General features: G+C 44.6%; 1 long non-coding RNA gene across 1 annotated transcript in view; it reads right to left on the bottom strand.

Moving 5' to 3' along the window:
- Positions 1-371: 371 nt before the first annotated feature.
- The window catches only part of LOC122081241, a 28,175-nt gene continuing 19,475 nt past the window's right edge, over positions 372-9,071 (bottom strand). Inside the window, exon 4 of the long non-coding RNA XR_006141047.1 lies at positions 372-573. This is a non-coding gene — a long non-coding RNA (uncharacterized LOC122081241). The remainder of the gene's footprint in view (positions 574-9,071) is intronic.

Here is a 9,071-nt window from a genome sequence, read left to right as displayed (position 1 = left end):
CTTTTAGGGGTTTAGGGTTCACTTTTTTGGTCTAATCTTTGTTTCTTAAACAGACAAGGCCAAATCTTGGTGTTAGAGAACAATTTCCAAATTAAACAACCATTTTGCTTCTAAAGTAGGACAATATAATCAAATTATATTTGATTCATTACCCTAAATAAAAAGATAATTGACAATTTAATATTCTCAAATATTATTGTCACACCCTGCCTCAATTTGGCTAAGGTGTGCGGCACTGGACACCGACATCCAGTCAGTCTAACCCTCTAGGATCATAGATACAATACCTTAATTTCACAAATATAGCCAAGATCACAATCTAAAATCAGAGTATGCTAATAAATCATACGAACATCACTGGTGATTTACTAAAGTGAAAAATTACAAATATACAAAAATTCATTTGTTACAACCCACAGGTGTAATATTTGCCTCTTACATATAACATCAATGTATATCAAAAGAAATTACTGAATAACAGTAATGAAATCCATCAGCAACCCAGTGTCTCATTGACCCGAGCCTCACAATTGCCGCCAAAGTCCAATCCTGCCTTAGCATCGGTTCCATCATCTAAAAATAGTAATCAACAAGGGGTGTGCTTCAAAAGCCTAGTGAGGGATGTGCATGCAATCACACACAACATCATAGAACCCACACACACTCTCAATAATATCACAGATGCACAACCACATGATCCATTTTATATATATTTATTCATTCTAATTGCTAAGTTTCAATACCTATGGGTATAAGCACTATAAGCAGCATAGGTGGCATCCCCTTTCCAGTATGTATGGGCATAAGTTATCCCTTGGGGGAAAAAAGATTTGCATTCGGCCCTCTCTCCTCTCTTTCTCTTTCTTAGGGAGGGGTGTGTCGTGTGTGCTTACATGCAGGCCCCGCACCGCTATACCGCCACTTAGAGATACGTGGAGGCCTATTTCGCAGGAGTGAAGGTCGTCATTGAGACAGAGATTTGATGATAGTTTAATAAGGGGGGATTGAGATCATGCAAAAGGGTTTGGAGTCACCACCTAGGATTATGGGCCTAGGACCCAGGGTTGCACCCAATTCTTGAGAAAAGGGCTCAAAAGTTGGTATGGTCCAGAGATTTAGGGTATGTGTTAGGTTATAGAGTTGGGAAGGTGTTAGGCACCCAATCTACCTGGTTCAACAGGTCTTCCTACTAGATACTTATGAATGAACATTTTCCACAATTATTCCTATTCCATATGCATGGCTAAATTATCACATATATACATTTACTGAATTTAAATAATTATGTACACTAAAACGATGTCAATGTAAAGTCTACATTATGCTAATTAGGTTGAGAAATTATACCTGAGTTTGACCCTTATTTTGAGTCAAGAGGGGTGGACCCCCTGATTAATGCTGGCACAAACTTTCTTGTGGATTCTCCCGGCTCAGGGGAAGATGGTCTTGATCTCCAACTTCTTTTTTCGAGAGATGCTGACTATGGTAATAATCGGACAGAATTTTGGCTAGGAATGGTTACTTTCGGGTTTAGACTGAGGTGTCAATTCAGAAAAGCTTCCGCTAGGGATGGGCTACTTCTGGATTTTGGCTAAGGTGGCACTCCAACAGAGCTTCCACTGGGGATAGGTTGTGGGAGGGCTAGGCTGAGGTGGCACTTTGGCAAAGCTTCTACTGGGGATAGGCTATAGAAGAGCTAGGCTGAGGTGGCACTCCGGCAGAGCTTCTACTTTGAATAGGCTATGGGAGGGCTAGGCTAAGGTGGCACTCCGACAGAGCTTCCGCTAGGAATAGGCTATGGGAGGGCAAGACGAAACTTAAATGATTGAGGAACTTCAAGGGCCCAAAGAACGGTTCGAAGATCTGAAGAACACTTCAGATATTATGAAGATCGCTTTCGAAGACTTGAAGAACCTCAAGGGGGAGAACTAAGGAAAAGTTTCTCCTACACAAAATGCTCACTAAGAAAAGCAGATGACTGAAGAACTTTGAAGGCCCGAAGAACACTTTGATGATCTGAAGAGCACTTCTGATCTTATGGTTCTGCTTCCAACTCTTCTGCTTCCCGGACTCAACCCGCAAGAGACCTCTTAGAGGAATTCTAGGATTATGATGACAATGTATTTTACAGTCTTAAGGCTGCATGCTCTTGGGTCAAATTCACCAAGAGACCCGTATTGATGGAGAAATCAGTTGTGACGGAGGATTTTGTTCGAGTTTGGCTACTCGAGCGATTCACAGCCCTCAGTTGGGAGTCCATGTTATCATTCTACCGTGCACTATCCCAATCTTGTGTGGCTATTTTTACAACCTTGAGGTGGTCTACGACAACCGGATGTATACCCTCACCAGTCGGGTAAAAGGTCAAAATATCAAGCTCCCCATTGACTTACTGGCAGAGATCTTTGGTATCTCATTGGAGGGTACATGGTACTATTGCCCTCCCAGGGGTAGGGCCTTGGGTCCCCACATGAGTGAGAACTTCCAAAAGCACGTCTACTAGACCATCTGTGGTAGTGAGGTTCGACTTGAGTCCGAGACATCCTTCCATGCCGAGGTTCAAGTCTTCAGTCGCTTGGTGTAGTTCAACCTACTTCCTCAGGCTGGGCATTAGAACTAGGTGAACTTTATGGCTGCATATGTGGCCTATTGCCTCTACACCGCTCTGGATGGTCCTCCACACTTGTGCCTTCCGTATGTTATTAAGAAGATGATGGAGCACCATGCAGCTCATCCTGCAGATGATAACTACCCCTAATCTCAGTCACTTACCAAGATCTTTGAGTATTTTCACGTGGACCTTGAGGGTGAGGTGGGTAGTGCCCCCTCGAATAGATTTTCCCAGGGCATCTTGTATAAGATGGAGCCATTCCATCTGATGGAACCTATAGTGGGGGAGGCAGCCCAGGAGGAAGGTGATGATGAAGAGGATGACGAGGACTATATCCCTAAGGAGGAGGATATAGAGATGGATGTAGAGATGGGCTTCACTTCTATTATTCCCATCATTTCTTTTGATGTACATATTTATACCCTAGTGTTATAAATATCTTCTAAGGTCCATTTGGTTTTGCCCATTTATAGATCGAAACACATTAAATCGCGTTTTCGGGGAATGTAGCAGACATCATCGGACATACAAGACCTCATTACAATGAGGAGGATGAAACACATGTGCTCATCTAAGGTGGGCATGTTGGGGTCCACAATACCCTAACAGGTAGGTCACATTGCTGGGTCTCGCACCTACCTGTGACACCCACTAGTTGGCCAAACAAGCCAACCATGCTGTATTTTGGAGGAAAATGGATTCTTAACATGTACCTTACTCTCGCCATGTGTTGTGGACCAAGTTCCTACCATTCAAATATGATAACGCACCTTTCCTACTCATATATGGCCTTGTGATATGTGCAAGGGCACGGCTTAGGCGTGTGGATCATCTCGGGTACCGAATCAATCTTATTCGGCCATCCTGTATTTGACGTCACCCTTGCCATCATATACCACAAGGCATCAACATCAACCCATTTCGGTTTAGACCCTGCAAGACCAAATTGAACCAACCGGCCAATAAACTGGGTTTAAAGAGCAGGGCTCTATAGCCCTTCCCTATAGCCACGAGATGGGGAAATAGTCGGGTACTCAGGGGCTAGCGCCATCCTCCAGGGACCACTGCTTATTCTCTCCTGAGTGGACTTATAGAGGTAAGTCATGCTTGGCATTAAATTTCCCTCTGTCGTGTGCTGTACTTACTTCTTCTTGAATTTGCAGGTTACTTGGAGGCCGTTTCGGCACCTTATGTAATACCCTACTTCTTAAACCCGATCTGATTACACGGTTGACCCTGTTTAACCATGCAAGATCCGAATCGGAGAGGGTTAAGGCGGGTTCCTTATGGACCATGATGGCAAGGGTGACTTTGAACACTGGCTGGCCAGACAAGTCTGAGTCAGTGCCATAGGAGATGGGTGTACCCAAGCCGTGTACATGCACATATCATAAGGCCATGTACGGATAAAGCAGGCACGTAGCCATATCTTAAAGCGTATACGTATATTATATCTTATGCCCAGAGTGAGCTTCGTGCCGAGAGTCGAATTCCATCAAAATCCCACTTGTTGGCCAATTTTCGGCCCTCAAGTGGGCGGTCACAGGTGGGCACATCCGACCACCTGAGTGACCCACCCATGTGTCACTAATGATTTTAAGAAAGTATAAATAACAGGATTGTGTTTTTTCAATATCTCATTTATTACACTGAATAGTTGGTGAGAAGATTTAAGAGGAGAGAGAAAAGAAGAGAGGTAAGAGAACGAAGAAGAAAGGGGAAGGAAGAGGAAGAAGGAATGGATTTAAGCGGCGCCAAGGCTTGATCTTCCCATTCCTACGCCGAAAAAGTGATCTCCAACACGAGATCTATGTTTAGAGGTGAGCAAAGGCTATATTCCCTAAACTTTCACCATACCCAAGTAAAATCCTTGATTTGGGTAGTGTTTCTTGAGGACTCATAAATCCCCCTTGAGATGATGAATCTAAGGTTTAATAGATGGTTTATATGTTGATTTTGAAGGATTTGAAGAAGTGTTTCCACGGTTGGAGGAGCATTGGTGATTTGAAGTGATTTTAGGGTCTTTGAACGAGTTCTTGAGCAAAGAAGGTAAGATGGCTTCCATTCCTTAAATCTAACCTAGATCTAGGTTAGAACCATCTTATGAGACTTTGAATGTGTGGAGAATGGATTTGGAAAAGCCCCATTTGATTCCCCAAAGGTTGGGGAAGGTTTTGGGGAAAAATGACATTTTCCCGCCAAGACCGATGGGCCAAATGGCCCGCCTGAGGGCACCCACTTGAGAGGGCAGGCCCTCGGGGCCAACCGATGGGCCCAACCTGTGGGCCAACCGGTGGGCCAACCTGCTCGTCAGTCTTAGCAGGGCCAACTGATGGGCCGTACCGACGGGCCAACCTGCCCGTTGGTCCTAGCAGGGCCCTCGGGGTCAATCGACGGGCCCTATCAGTGGGCCGATCGGTAGGCCAACTTACCCACCGATCATGACCGGTGGTTCAGAACCGGTGGGTTGACCTACCCGCCGGTCATGACTAGTGGGTTAAGACAGGTGGGCTGTCTGACCCACCCGAGAGGCTCCCAACGTGATTTTTTCATCCAAATGGACCCAAAACGGACGTGCGACCTTCTTTTAGGATTCTAAACATGATTTTGTCACCAAATCTTATTAGTTTTGACCCTAAAGTGATGAAATGCTAACCCCATTCACTCATGATAGGTTCACCAAATCTTATGCTTCTCGCACCGGATCTCACCTGTACCAGGCGTGAGTCTTTGTACACTACAGGTAAGTGGGGAGAGGGCGTTTGACCTTGTTTCAAGGCTTGTTTGGCATTCATTTAATTGTATCTAGACTAGCCATGTCATCATGCAAATGCTATGTAGCTTAGTCATCCTCATATTTTTATGCCATGCGTGTTGTGTTTATTTTCTCAATATCAAATGGTGATGTGCTTATGTGATGAATGTTGACATCATTATGCATAATGTATTAATAGCCTAGATGCCGTAGTCGGCTTGGAAACAAGTGCAATGGTGGCCCGTGGAATGGGATGCAGAGGCACTATGCAATCGTACTATGTCATATAAGAGCATGCGGTGTAGGATTATCATCTTCCTGTGCTACGACCCTTCCCAACAGGGGTTGAGGTGTTGGGTTACTATTTGGGGGGAAGCAGTGGTCACGGTTGTCGGGTCATTGTGGCAGTTAGACATATGCCCGGCTGGTCATTAGGACAGTCGGCAACCCTGGTGGTATATTTAAGAGGGCCAATCATACTGCTTTTAAATTGCTGGAGTCAGCACCTTTATTTTCTATCATTTACTTTTATGTTGAGAGCTGGTGGTCGGTATGTTTTACTTTTCCGAATACTCACGGTGGGCCTTCTCCGACAGCCCTATGGGCTTATCGCGGGATGGAGTTCGCGGCTTATACCCGAAGTATACACGCACTGTGGTTGTAGTAGTACTAAACCAAGGACTTAGTAATGTTGTTTAGGTGGAAGTGATTAAAAATGAATTGCATAGCGTATATTGCATATGGTTGTGATTTGTTGTGTGGACTGCTGTGTGGTCCTTCTTTTCACTTACTGAGCTAGTGAGCTCATCCCACATGTGCACCTCTTTTAGATGATTTTGTAAGGCATCAACCTGAAGAGCAAGGGTCGGGCCCCACAGTTGAATTCCCTGAAGAGGATTGGTGGGTCCCCGAGGAATTAAAGCACGGCACGAGTTGCCCGTGCGAGGGCTATGCTGCAGAACCGCAGTTTTAATACCGAGCTGAGCTTGACTCTTTGATTTTGATGATCCCTTGATACTGAGCTGAGCTGTACTCCTTGATTTTTGATGATCCCTTTGATACCGAGCTGAGCTGTACTCTTTGATTTTTTTGATAATCCCTTTTGTGTACTTGATATGTAAATTGTATTCTTTTTGTGTAAATATCATGCCTGCGGGCCCACATGTACTTAACTATGTATTACAATTTGGGTATCAAGTATAATGGAAATATTTACAGGTAAATTAAGTCTTTCGTTGAACTGATGAACACTTTCTTAGTTGTGTGTATGCTGTGGTTGGATACTGTATCAGATGATTCTGGTAGGTTTGGGTTAACCGGTGTTAACCCGGTCACTGGCTAGATTCTGTGTGATCGGGGTGTGACAACGGTGGTATTAGAGCGCGATGCTCTATTCACTCACAGCATACCATGTAAACCCCATAGAATCTATAATAGGAAATGGGATTGGGTTAATGTAAAAAAAAAAAAAACTTTAAGGAGTTAAAAGCAAAAGAAAGAAAGGAATAATAATGGTTGTAGTTAGTTATTGCATTCATGGCATGCATGAGAGAAAATGAAAGATTAATTAATTGATGTCATAACCCATCGAGTACGATTTTAACGAAATTTCGGCAACATAACGGCGCAAAACGAGATTTCCAAAAATTTTCCACACAAACACCTGATAAACAATATATATATATATATATATATAAATATCAATGATCATAATTAACAAAAGACACCACAACTAAACTACACAAGTTATCAAACATACAAATTCACCACAAACCACCATCAAAACACATCACCCCACAAATAAGTCCAGTAACAGAGAAAGTACAAAGAATGAGAAAAGAAAGAAAAATACAATAAGATCAACAACATGAAACAGGTGAGAAGCTGGTGTGGACGAGCTAAGTCCTCACTGATCATCGTCATCGTCCAATACTACTACTCCATTCACCTAAGGTCTAGAGTTAACGTTGAGTCGACGGTTGTAGTAGTCAAACCTCGAGTTCACCAGCTGTACATCCCTCTGAAGTTGGGCAAAATCTGTTGAAATGGCATTGGCCGTTGTATCCAAGTCCTGGCCCAATCTGAGGAAGGAACTCTCTAGGGTAGCCTGCCTCTCTAGGATGTTTTCCCCCTAGAGGCACTCTCATCCAGTCTTCTTAACAGTTGATCTTGCCCATCCTTCAAAGCCCTCATAGTAGACATCATGCCCTCAAAATCATATGCACCACTCTCAGGTGGTGGGGCTCTATGCTGTGGGCCTGCAGCTCTAGTGAAGCCAGGATCAGCACCTCTCGACTCATGAGGCACCTCCTCAAGGATGTCCTCGTCCACAAAATCATCCTCCTCACCCTGAGGAACATAGTCCTCATCCTCCTCACTAGACTCCTCCTCCATGGGAACATCCTCCCTAGGGGCAGCTCTCCTATCCCTACCTCTCTGAGCTCCTGCTCTCTGAGGTACATCCATAAGAGTGTGGAGACCCATCCTCAATAGATTCCCCTGTCAAACTTATCTGCTGGCATCTTCCCCTCCTCACCACTCAGGTCCACCCCAAAGAACTCAAAGATCCTGGTGAGGATCCTGCCATATGGAAATCCTCCATCCTCGGGGTGAGAAGTATGGTGCTCCATCATCTTGAGGATGACGTAAGGCAAGCACAAGTGCTCGGCACCTCCCTCTAAGGCCGTATAAATACAGAAGGCTAAGAGGCTGCCATGAAGCCCACCTGGTTCCGGTGACCTCCTCTGGGGAGCAAGTTGAACTGGACCAAATGGGCAAACACACGAACGTCTGGGAAAAATGATGTCTCGGAATTCAGACACTCCCAGCTGCCACAGATGGTCTCATAGATGTGGTCCGGTGTCTCCGAACTCAAGAACGGGCCCATGGGCTTACTCCTGGGAGGACTGTAGAAACGGTGCACAGCTGAAGAAATACCAAAAATACTAGCCAGGGTGTCCACGGTCAGCTAAATGTCCACCTCGTTCACCATACTGGTTATTGCATACTCTCCGTACTGGTAGGAAACCTCCAGGTTACGGTAGAATCTATGAACCAACTGCTAGTAGCATGGACGGTCTATGTGGAGGATAGACTGCCAACCTAGTGCGATGAACCTCTTCTGAAGTTGAACCTTGTGGAAGTCGTCAACTACCACAGTCTTCTCCATCATTATAGACCTCTTCAGGAAGGCCTGCCAGTTGGTTGCTGCCTCTGAACAGTGGAAGAGTTCCTCGTCATAGTCGAAAGGATCAATAGGGGCAGGTCCGGGTCGCCCTGTGCGAGGGGCTGGAGAACTAGTCCCCGCACTCTTTCGTTTGGAAGTGGTGGTCTTACGTCGAGTAGAAGACGATGCGGGTTCCTTGCCCTTGCGAGAAGACATCCTGGCAAGAAAAGAGGGAAAAAATGGTGAGTAAGGGAAAATGAATAACAAAGAGAATAAATAGATGGGTGAGCAATAAGAGGAAGCCCCAAAACCCAATTCTCGCAAAACAGAAAATTTGACAAGCGAGGAATGATAGAGAGTCTATGGATGAAATGCATGGTAAGTGACAAAACAAAAATCATGGAAAAATAGAATGTGACAAAATGTGACAAGTGAGGAATGATAAAAATTCTATGAATGAAATGCCTGGCCAGTGACAAGATAGAGATTATGGCAAAACAGCAATGTGACAGAAAGGGCATATAAAGCATGGCAAGTAA

Source organism: Macadamia integrifolia, chromosome 6 (genome assembly GCF_013358625.1).
Source record: "Macadamia integrifolia cultivar HAES 741 chromosome 6, SCU_Mint_v3, whole genome shotgun sequence".
NCBI lineage: Eukaryota > Viridiplantae > Streptophyta > Magnoliopsida > Proteales > Proteaceae > Macadamia > Macadamia integrifolia.
The sequence above is the reverse complement of the archived record's forward strand: the minus strand, read 5'-3'. Positions and strand labels throughout refer to the sequence as shown.